The sequence below is a fragment of the Elephantulus edwardii genome, unplaced genomic scaffold (assembly GCF_000299155.1).
Source record: "Elephantulus edwardii isolate Elephantulus edwardi_28Jun2011 unplaced genomic scaffold, EleEdw1.0 scaffold00116, whole genome shotgun sequence".
Taxonomy (NCBI): domain Eukaryota; kingdom Metazoa; phylum Chordata; class Mammalia; order Macroscelidea; family Macroscelididae; genus Elephantulus; species Elephantulus edwardii.
Window position 1 is genome coordinate 1,860,201 of NW_006399866.1, and position 9,671 is coordinate 1,869,871.

The window sequence follows — 9,671 nt, forward strand, 5'->3', positions numbered from 1 at the left end:
CCTCGCCGCCGCCCTGCGCTCCCCGCCTCCCGCCCGCACGGGCGCGCCAGGAGGTGGACCCGGAGCCGCCACTCAGCGCGCGGCGCCTCCCCGCCCCACACCCTCCAGGCCCGGCCCTCCGGAGAGCCGAGCGGGGCCTCCAGAGAGGCTCCCCCTTTCCTCAAGGCGTCCCCGGGGAAGGGGTCACAGCGCCACGCCGTTCCTGGAACCGGTCCCCGGGGCTCCAGCGCCCTCTTGCCTGAGTTAGAAGCCCGAATGTCCCGGGAGCGGAGGTGAATGAGGCCAAGTGCCTACCCGGTGAAATTCATTCATTCGGCACGTTTTTGTTGAACGGTGGGGACATGGCACAGGACAGGACAGATGCAGTCCCGGACTTAACGGGGCGTAAAAGGAACCCAGAAGTCGCAGGCTGTGGTGACCTCCAAGTCCAGCAAGTCCCCCCCCCCCAAGTAAAAACCTGGAGGAGGGAAACGAGGCCTGGACAGCAGAGGGATAGCGCTTCTCTTTAGTCAGAGGTCCAGGGAGAAGCGCGCCCTGCCTAGTAAGATCTGAGGGCCAAGGCCAGTGCGGGTAGTTCTTTAAGCCCCCCATTCCCTAAGGACTACCCGTGCAGCTCGCCGCTCCTAAAGAGATTTAAGCAGGAGGATAGCACAGTCAAATCTGCGCTTAGAAAGTTCTCGAGTCTCTGTGTCAAAGAGCCTCAGGGCTGTGAATTGTGCTAAGGTGGTGAGGGGCCATAACTCTGCCCAGATGGACAGAAGTGAAGGAAGTAGATGGCGTCCAGCAGGCTCTGGTAGGCCGCCTCATCTAAAATGACAACATATGGAAACCGTTCTAGACCCCTGCTCTTTTCATTTTTCTGCAATAATCACAAATTTAGCATCCATACTCCTTATTTACTGTGCGTGGGCCAGGCTCCCTGATGGTTTTCTCTTGTTCGTGGTTGTACCTCCAGCTGAAGGCCACTTGTCCACAGAGCCAGTTAACAACCCTGTGACTGTGAATGAAAGAGGACCTAGGAGGGATGCTGGGAATTCTGGGGGCGGACCAAGACAGCAGGACCATAATAGCGCCTCTCTGGCAGTCAGGGTCCCAGTGAAAGATGAAGTGTTTACCTTTCCACCCCCTTCTTTAGCATAATTTTCAGACCTCAGAGGGAATGGGAGACGAAAACTTTAACCGGGGTGTAGATTGTTTTTCAGCCCTCAATGTCCCTGCTTGCCTCCATCCCTTGTTCTGGTTTTCACCTGAAGGCCTGGCCTGTGGGATGGATTCCCTGGCGGCTCCCTGGGCCTATGAGAGGTCTCTCAGTAGAGGAAGTGGGGAGCGCTGGCAGAGTTCTTATCTGGAGGATTCTGGTTTAGATTTGCAGGCAGGACGTCCTACTCATGTGGACTGACTTGGAATCAGTGGGGCACCCACCGTGAATGACCCTGAGTTGGCCTGTCCGGTCTGACCATAGTGCTTGAGAGGATGGGGACCAGGGCCTGCTGGGGTGGCAGTGACAACTATAGCAGCTGAAGCTCAGTGGAAACCCAGCTGTTCACCCTGGGAGGTTTCCTGGCTGCTGCCTACATGCCAGTCACTGGGGTGCAAACAATATGCTCTTGACTGCTAACCTAAAGGTTGTTGGTTCAAACCACCTAGCAGAACTGCAAAAGAAAGGCCTGGTTATCTACATCTGTTAAATCTATGCCACTACACTGAAAATACAAGAACTCATGAAATATTATACAAAATGGGTGACCATGGAGGACATTATGCTGAGAGAAATATCTCAGTCATAGAAAGACAAATATTGCACAGTGCCACTGTTATAGAACAGGACTATAATGGCAGTTAGGGGAAAACAGAAAATAGGGGATAAATAATGTATACTGCATTGAAACAGATGAGAGAGAGAATGGTATAAAAGGAATTAGGTATTATTGGCTTGACAAGAGTCCAGAATAAGAGTTGCATAGTAAATTGGGGGGGAGGGGGAGGCAATTATAACAATGAAAGAAATTTTTTTTCCAAAGACAAAAGCTAACTGGGACAGGAGGAAGGGGGACAGGGGAAGAGGGAGGAAAATATGCAACAATGAAAGAATGGAAATCCAAGTTCTTTATACACTTTCATTAAAATCTAAAAAAAAGAAAAAAAGAAAAGTTTATATTCACCCACTGGTATTAGGAAAAGGAAAGGAGAATTAGAAAGAAAGCAACTAGAAGAAATTATTCTATAGTTAGTTAATGGTATTCTATCATTGTAGTGTCTTAGTTTTGATGCTTGTACTATTGTTATGTTAATATTAAGATGTATGATGAATATCTGTATTGTTTTGCAACCATGAAGTTGCTTCAAAATAAAAAGTAAAAATTTTAAAAAAAATTTTAAAAAACCATACCACTAAAATCCTGTGGAGGCCCTGTGTCAGGTGCTGTGCTAGACACAGGGATGGGGGGGCACAGTGACCCACATGGTCCGTTTCTTCCTGGGTCTCACAGCCTGGTGGGAGTCAAGCCCCACACAGCCTGCCGCCCAGGCCATCACAGAATCGCACACCCCAGGGGAACAGAAAGGGAGAGGGGAAGACTAAACAGCAGACACTTGTCATGGAGACAGGGGGCCTTCCAAATGTGATAGAATCACTCCTTTCTTCTGGAACTACTTATTGAGCACCTATTATGTGCCAGGTCTTAAGAGGATATAGACACAAATACATGCTATCCTAGAGCTTATGACTTAGTGAGAAGAGACAGATATAAACAATAAACAAATATATATTCATATATAAAATATGAAAATAAAGCCTGGAAGAGGGGGTGAAAAGTGCTGAAGTTTTGGACAGTAGGAAACTTTAGAAGAGACCTCCAGGGGAACCCCAGACAATGTCCTGAAAGAGGTGAGGAGGTCAGAGGAGGAAAGACCACACAGGCCTTTCGGTGGGTGGGGGGCAGCCTGCCTTCTGGGCCTCAGAGCTGGATTTTGAGAACAAGGCAGACTCAGGAGAGGAGGCCACAGGTGAGAGAGCTGAAGGAATGTTATCAGATCCCTCTGGCTGCTGCACGGAGAACCGACTCCAGATAGGCCTGGGTAGAAGCAAGGATCTGTTGGTGACCATTGCATCCATCAGCTAGGACAGTGGTGACCACAACCACAGTGGTAACCGAGGGTACAGTGAGAGCTGGTGAGATTCAAGTTCTGTTTTGAAAGTTGAACTGGACTGATGGAAAGGAAGTCCTGATGGAGTGGATATAGTGGTGGGTGAGGAAGTGGCTTGTAAAACAAAGAGGGGTGTCAAGGGCAATGCCAAGGTTGTGTCCTGCGTGGATAAAGACAGGTTCCATTTGCTGAGGTGGGGTGTGGGCTGATCTGGAGGCAGAAAGAGCAAGAGTCTGGTTCTAGATAGGTGGTGAGTGAGTTGTTCAGTAGACATCCAGGTGGAGAAAACTGAAGTTCAGGGAGATGTCCAAGGTGTAGGAATGAACTGGAAGTCACCCTGGCATAGATGGACCTGACAGCCATGAGGCAGGATGGGATGAGCAAGTCGACCCAAAGGAGTGGAGGACTGAGGTCTGGGTCCTGGCATATGAGGGCGCTGACTGGTGGTGAGGACAAGAACTCTAGGTGGACAGCTGGTCATCTTGGGGGTCACAGAAGATAGTGCTTCAGGAAACGAGACACTGGGCCAGAGCGGGCAGCGTCCTAGGCTGTGGGGACTGCTTGCGGGAAGGTCCTGGACTTGAGGCTAGACTTCACCTCTTTCCAACATAATTTTCAGCCCAAGAAGCCTCTGCCCACATCAGCTGAAAATGCTTCTGCCTGAACTGCCCTGGGGAAGAACTTTCTGATCTCCTGAGAGGAGCAGTTCCCAAACAGCAGTTTGGTTTGTGAATGAAGAAAGATGTGTAGCCTGCCTTCAACCCAGCTGACCAGACCAGAGCATTGTAGGAGAATCCTGCTGGCTGCTGCATGGACTCAGGTGACAGGCAGTGTGAAGGTGAGGAGACCCGTTGAATGCTGTTGTGAAGATGCTGGAGGCTCAGGCTAGGGGGATGGTCCCTGGGGGGCACAATCTCCTTGAAGTTGGTCTATGGTTTAAATCCACCCAGCAGCTCCACAGAAGAAAGACCTGGCAATCTGCCTGGGGTCAAGAAAACTTCTTGAAACAGTTCTGTTCAGTATCACATGGGCCCCCCATACATTGGAACTTGGGGTGGAGTGGTCTTGGTGAGGGTAAAGTGCCAGAAAACTAGCATGACAATAGACCAGATCTGGGAGAAGGCAGCTCCCTCTGAGGGAGGGCAGAGGATGGCGCCCTTGTTAGGGTGGTGTGGGTGGTGGGGGTGGGGGGGCAAGAGCCTCTGGAGGCTGTCGGGCACCTGGGGGACAACCAGGTTTGAAGAGGGTGATGAATTTAAGTGTTGCATCTGAGTTATCTAGAACTCACCCAAATGATGATGATATATTTTATGTCTGCCTGTTTTTGTTTTGTTTTGTTTTTTTGCTTTGTTTTATTGTTTTGAAGTCGGGCTATAAGTCAGCATGCATGAAAACTCTCAAACTCACTGCCATCTGGTTGTAACTGACTCTTAGCTGACCTTCCAGTGGATTTTCAGGAGCTGTAAATGCAGGAGGGGTACGGGGGAGACTGCCCATCTTTGTCCCACAGAGCAGCTAGTGGACTTGAACTGCCTGCCTTTGGTTTGCCAGCACAACTCCTTATCCACTAGACCACGACAGCTCCCTGAATAATCAGCGAAATAGATGTACATGTGTAGAAAGCAAAAGAACCCTCTAGTGGTGTGGTGGATTAAGCACTGGGCTGCAAAACATTCCAATCCATTACCCTTTGATTACCTTCCTTTGTGAATCAACTGGGCTTCCCAGGTCCTAGCCTCTATATCCAAGGGCTTATGGGACACTTCCATTTGTGCCTGGATCCACCAGCTTCTCTGCAGGAGAAGGATGGTCAATCTCCCATGCAATTTATAGCCTCTGGAAACCCCCGGGAAGGTCAGCTATGAGTCAGGTCCCACTCAATGGCACACATCAGCAACAACATAAGAACCTGAGATGTGACCAGTCAAATCTGAGATGTGCTTGGGAAGTAAATCATACATCAGCTTTTTAAAATTAGGATATTGGAGGGGGACAAACAGAAGTATTTCATTAGTATTTTGCTTGTTTTTGTGCTGTGTTGCACTGATTGTATTTTAGGGAACCCCAGTGTTGAAGGAGTTGCCCTACTACCTCAAAGGCCACACCTCCCTGGAAGTTCAAATCCAGCAGCTCCATTGGAGAAAGATGGGCAATCTCCTCTCATGCGATTTACGGCCTCAGATATGAATTGAAGGGTCAACTCTAAGTTGGTTCCAACACAATGGCAATGAGTTTATTTGAGATATTTTGGATATAATAGGTTAAACCAACATAAAATTAGAATTAATTTCTTTTTACTTTTTTGAATGTGCAAATATGCCGCTTGCATTCTATATCTACTGGATAATAGCACTGTCCTGTACACCCATGCAGGTCTCCATTTAAGTATTTAAACATCACCTTCAAAGGGGCTTCATCCATTCCTTAGATAAACTGAAGTCCCCCTGTTAGATATCTGCCTACATCTGGCATCTGGGACTTCAGATTTCCAGAACTTTGTGTTTGTCTTAAGGGAAAGCATTGTCAGCTATCAAGAGGTTAACACAAATCAACCCCACACACAATGAAACAAGACACTGGCCCATCCTGTACCATCCCCATGACTAACTGTGGATCCATAGCCATTGCAATCACAGCCTTTTCTTTGGCTGCTATGGCCTACTGGTTAAGGAGTTGTACTGCCAGAGCAAAGACAGGCAGTTCAAATCCACCAGCTACTCTGAGAGAGAAAAGCCATCTTCGCCTCTCTCTGTACATTCCACAGCCTCTGAAAACCCGCTGGAGGATCAGCTCCAAGTCAGTTCCAACTTGACAGCACACGGCACACACACACTTCTTTTTGGAAGTGGATTGCTACTCCTAGTCAATCTTCGCCAATGAAACCTGTTGACACCAAAGCAACATCCTAACTCCTTCTGGCAACTGGTGGTTGCTGTGCAGGAGTTGCTTTGACTGAAAATCTTAATCAGTCTCATCAGTGAGAATCCTCCCACTGAACCACCTCTTCCACGGCGAGGTGAGTCCCACAGAAAGACATACTGAGAGCTCAGCCACCCTGGACCACAGCTGCTGCAGCTCTACCAGCTAACAAAGCTCCTTCCTCTTAAAAAAAAAAAGAAACAGAGAGAGAGAAAGGAAGAAAGGAATGAAAGCCATGCCGTTCTGCAGGTGGAAGCAGGAGCAGAGATGGATTCCAGAGGAGGATAGAAGCTGCTGAATGATTGTTGAAAGTTAAAGGACAATGAGGAAGAGGAGGGGCCAGCATAGCACATGGCCAGGGTCCAGTCTTGGTCCCATGCGCATTGTGTGGTGTTGTTAGGTGCCATTGAGTCCACTCTGATTCAGAGTGACCCATGTACAGCAGAAAAAACCCTGCCTGATCATTTGCCATCTTCACAGTCACTTTTGTGTTTAAACCTACTGTTAACATTCTCCATGTCAATCCACCTCCTTGAGAGTCTTCCTCTTATTGTTGACCCTGTTCTTGGTAAATCACTTCCAATCTCACAAGCAAATCTGAACTTACACAGGAAGGACGCATGAATATCGAAAATGCTTTGTACAATCCCAGGACAATCATATCTTCAACCTATTAGAAAATGTCAAATAAGAATGCTACATTCACTCCAGAGAGCAGTTTGGCATTTCCTCAAAAAGCTGAACATGAAAAAAATAAATTAAAAAAAAAAAAAGCTGAACATGGAGATCCTGTATGACTACTAGGACTATATCTCAACTGAGAAAGAAGCAGAGATATGTACACTTATCTTCATAGCAGTGTTATTTACAGTAGCAAGAAGATAGAAACAGCCCAAATGCCCATCAACAAACAAATGGATTGAGAAACTGTGGTACGTTCACACAACGGAATACTATGCAGCACTAAGGAACAATGATTTTATAAAATATTATATGACATGATTGAATCTAGAGAGCATTATGCTGAATGAATCAACTCAGTCTGACAAGGACAAATACTGCATAAAACCATTATAATTAAAAATGAAAGGTGAGGGGGTAGGGAGGAAAATGTGCAACAATGAATTAATGGCAATCCAAGTTTTCTGTAAACTTCTGTTAAAATATTAATTAAAAAAAAAACAAAAAAATGGAAGGTAACTAGTTAGATTTGTGTGAATGGGCAAAAGGGGAAGGAGAGGGGATTAAGGGCCTAGTTAAAAGGGGAATATCAGAGCTTAGAGGGCAGATGGGAAGGGGGATGAAGGAACGGAAGCCAGTGAGGGAACAGACAGGGTGATAATAGGCATCAATCAGTACTGATTGGCTGTATGAAATACAGCATATTTGAGAGACTGAATGAAGTACTATGTAAATAAAAGATTATGTAAAGCACACTGTATGAATGAAACACAATAAAAAAACAAGAAATAAAAAAACCAAGAAGACAGATTAGGAGGGTGAAGGCCACTCAAGTCCTTGGGGAAAGGATTTGAAAAGATATTATAACAAGAGTAAATACAAGTGGCCAGTCCATGTAAGAAGAACAGTTAGCCAAGAGGCACAAAACAAATTGGCAAAAGAGAATGAATGAATGGTTATATCCAATGTTGGCAAAGGAGTGAGACAGCAGACATCCAGACGCTGCCAGGCAGGGTGGACACTGGTACAACCTTTCTAGAGAACAGCTGGCAATAAATAGCCATATTCCCTGACTTTCTGACTCAGTAATTCCACTTCTAGGAATTTCTTGCATGGCAACAATTAAGAGATTCGTACAAATGGTTAGCCTTAAGGGTATGAGTGCAGGTATCAGTGCAGCAGTATTTACACATCCCCCCAAAATAAAATACGTTGTTGTTGTTATGTGCCGTCGAGGCACTTGCGACTCATAGCAACCCTACGTACAACAGCCCTAAACTCCGCTCTGTCAATCGCACTGTCCCCGAAACTCCCATCCCAATTATCCCAGTCACTGAATCAATCCACCTCATAGAGGGCCTTCCTCTCCTGTGCTGTCCCTCTCTAAGGACCGGTCTCTCCTCACAACATGTCCAAAGTATGTTAGACGGAGCCTCAGAATCCTTGCCTCCAAGGAGCCACCCAGTTTAACCCTTTCCAGGACAAATCTGTTTGTTTCCCTAGCAGTCCATGGTATTCTCAATACTCTTCTCTAGCACCACAGCTCAAAGGCATAAATTCTCCTTCTATCCTCCTTGGTCATTGTCCAACTCTCTGATGCATAACAAGTGATTGCGAAGACCATGGCCTGTATCAGACGCACCTTAGTCTCCAGAGAGATACCATTGCTCTTCAGTTCTCTGGAGAGGTCCCTAACAGCAGACTTTCCCATGGCAATGCGCCTTTTAATTTCCTGGCTGCTGGTGCCAAGACTGCTGACTATGGAGCCAAGCAAACTAAAGCTGTGTACAATCTCAATCTCTTCACCATCCATCCTGATGCTGCCAATTGGTCCAGTGGTGAGAACCTTTGTCTTCTTGACATTGAGCCTCAATCCATATTAGGCTGCAGCCTTGACACTCTGCAGCAGGTGCTTCAGGTCCTCTTCAGTTTCAGCAAGCAGGGTTGTGTCATCCGCATAACGCAGATTGTTGATAAATCGTCCACCAATCTTGACCCCACATTTCTCCTAAAAGAAGGGATTGGTCTATCTAAACCAATTCATTCTCCACCACATGGGGGGAAGTCTGACATAGAAAAATAGATATTAATAGCATTGTTTGTTGTTAATGTGTACTGTAGAGTCAGAACTGACCCATAGCTAACCCTCGAACAGGTTTTCAAAGCAGTTAATCACATGAGAAGAGATTGCCCATCCTTCTACTGAGGAACAGGGTCTTGCCACTACGCCACTAGAGCTCCCTGTAAAATAGTGACTTTAAAAAAATAAAGGTAGCTTTCATCAACAGAACCAAAAGTTAGCTCTCCAAAAGAGCAATAAAATAAATAAACCTCCAGACAGGCAGACCAGAAGAGAGAGAAAGGAAACAAATGAGTAACATCAGAAATGAAAGAGAGACCATTGTTATGAAGGTCATAGGCAAAGTTTCACTTTTGGAAATACAGAATAGTTCAGCCACTTTGGAAGACAGTGGCAGTTTCGTACAAAGTCAAACATACAATTAATATAATATTCAGCAATCATGCCAACTATTTGCTAGATTGAATTTAAAACATATTTCCACATAAAAACTTCCACACAAATACTTCTTTTTAATCTGAATAACTTTATTATCAGAAGAGAAAATATAAAAATATTATCTTAGGAGATAAGCTAATTAAAAGTTATCAGTTACATTTAACATATCTGTTTCTTAATATTCTTTATTTTACATATCACATTTCATAACAATCAGGAATTTCAGGTTGTCTTACACATAAAAAATACATGTTGTTGTTATGTGCCATCAAGTCACCTGTGACTTATGATGACCCTGTGTACAACCCCAAACCCTGCTCTATTCTGTGCTAATCTTATTGTCTCTGACACACCGAGCCCCATTACCCCAGTCAATGAATCAATCTATCTCACTGAAGGTCTTCCT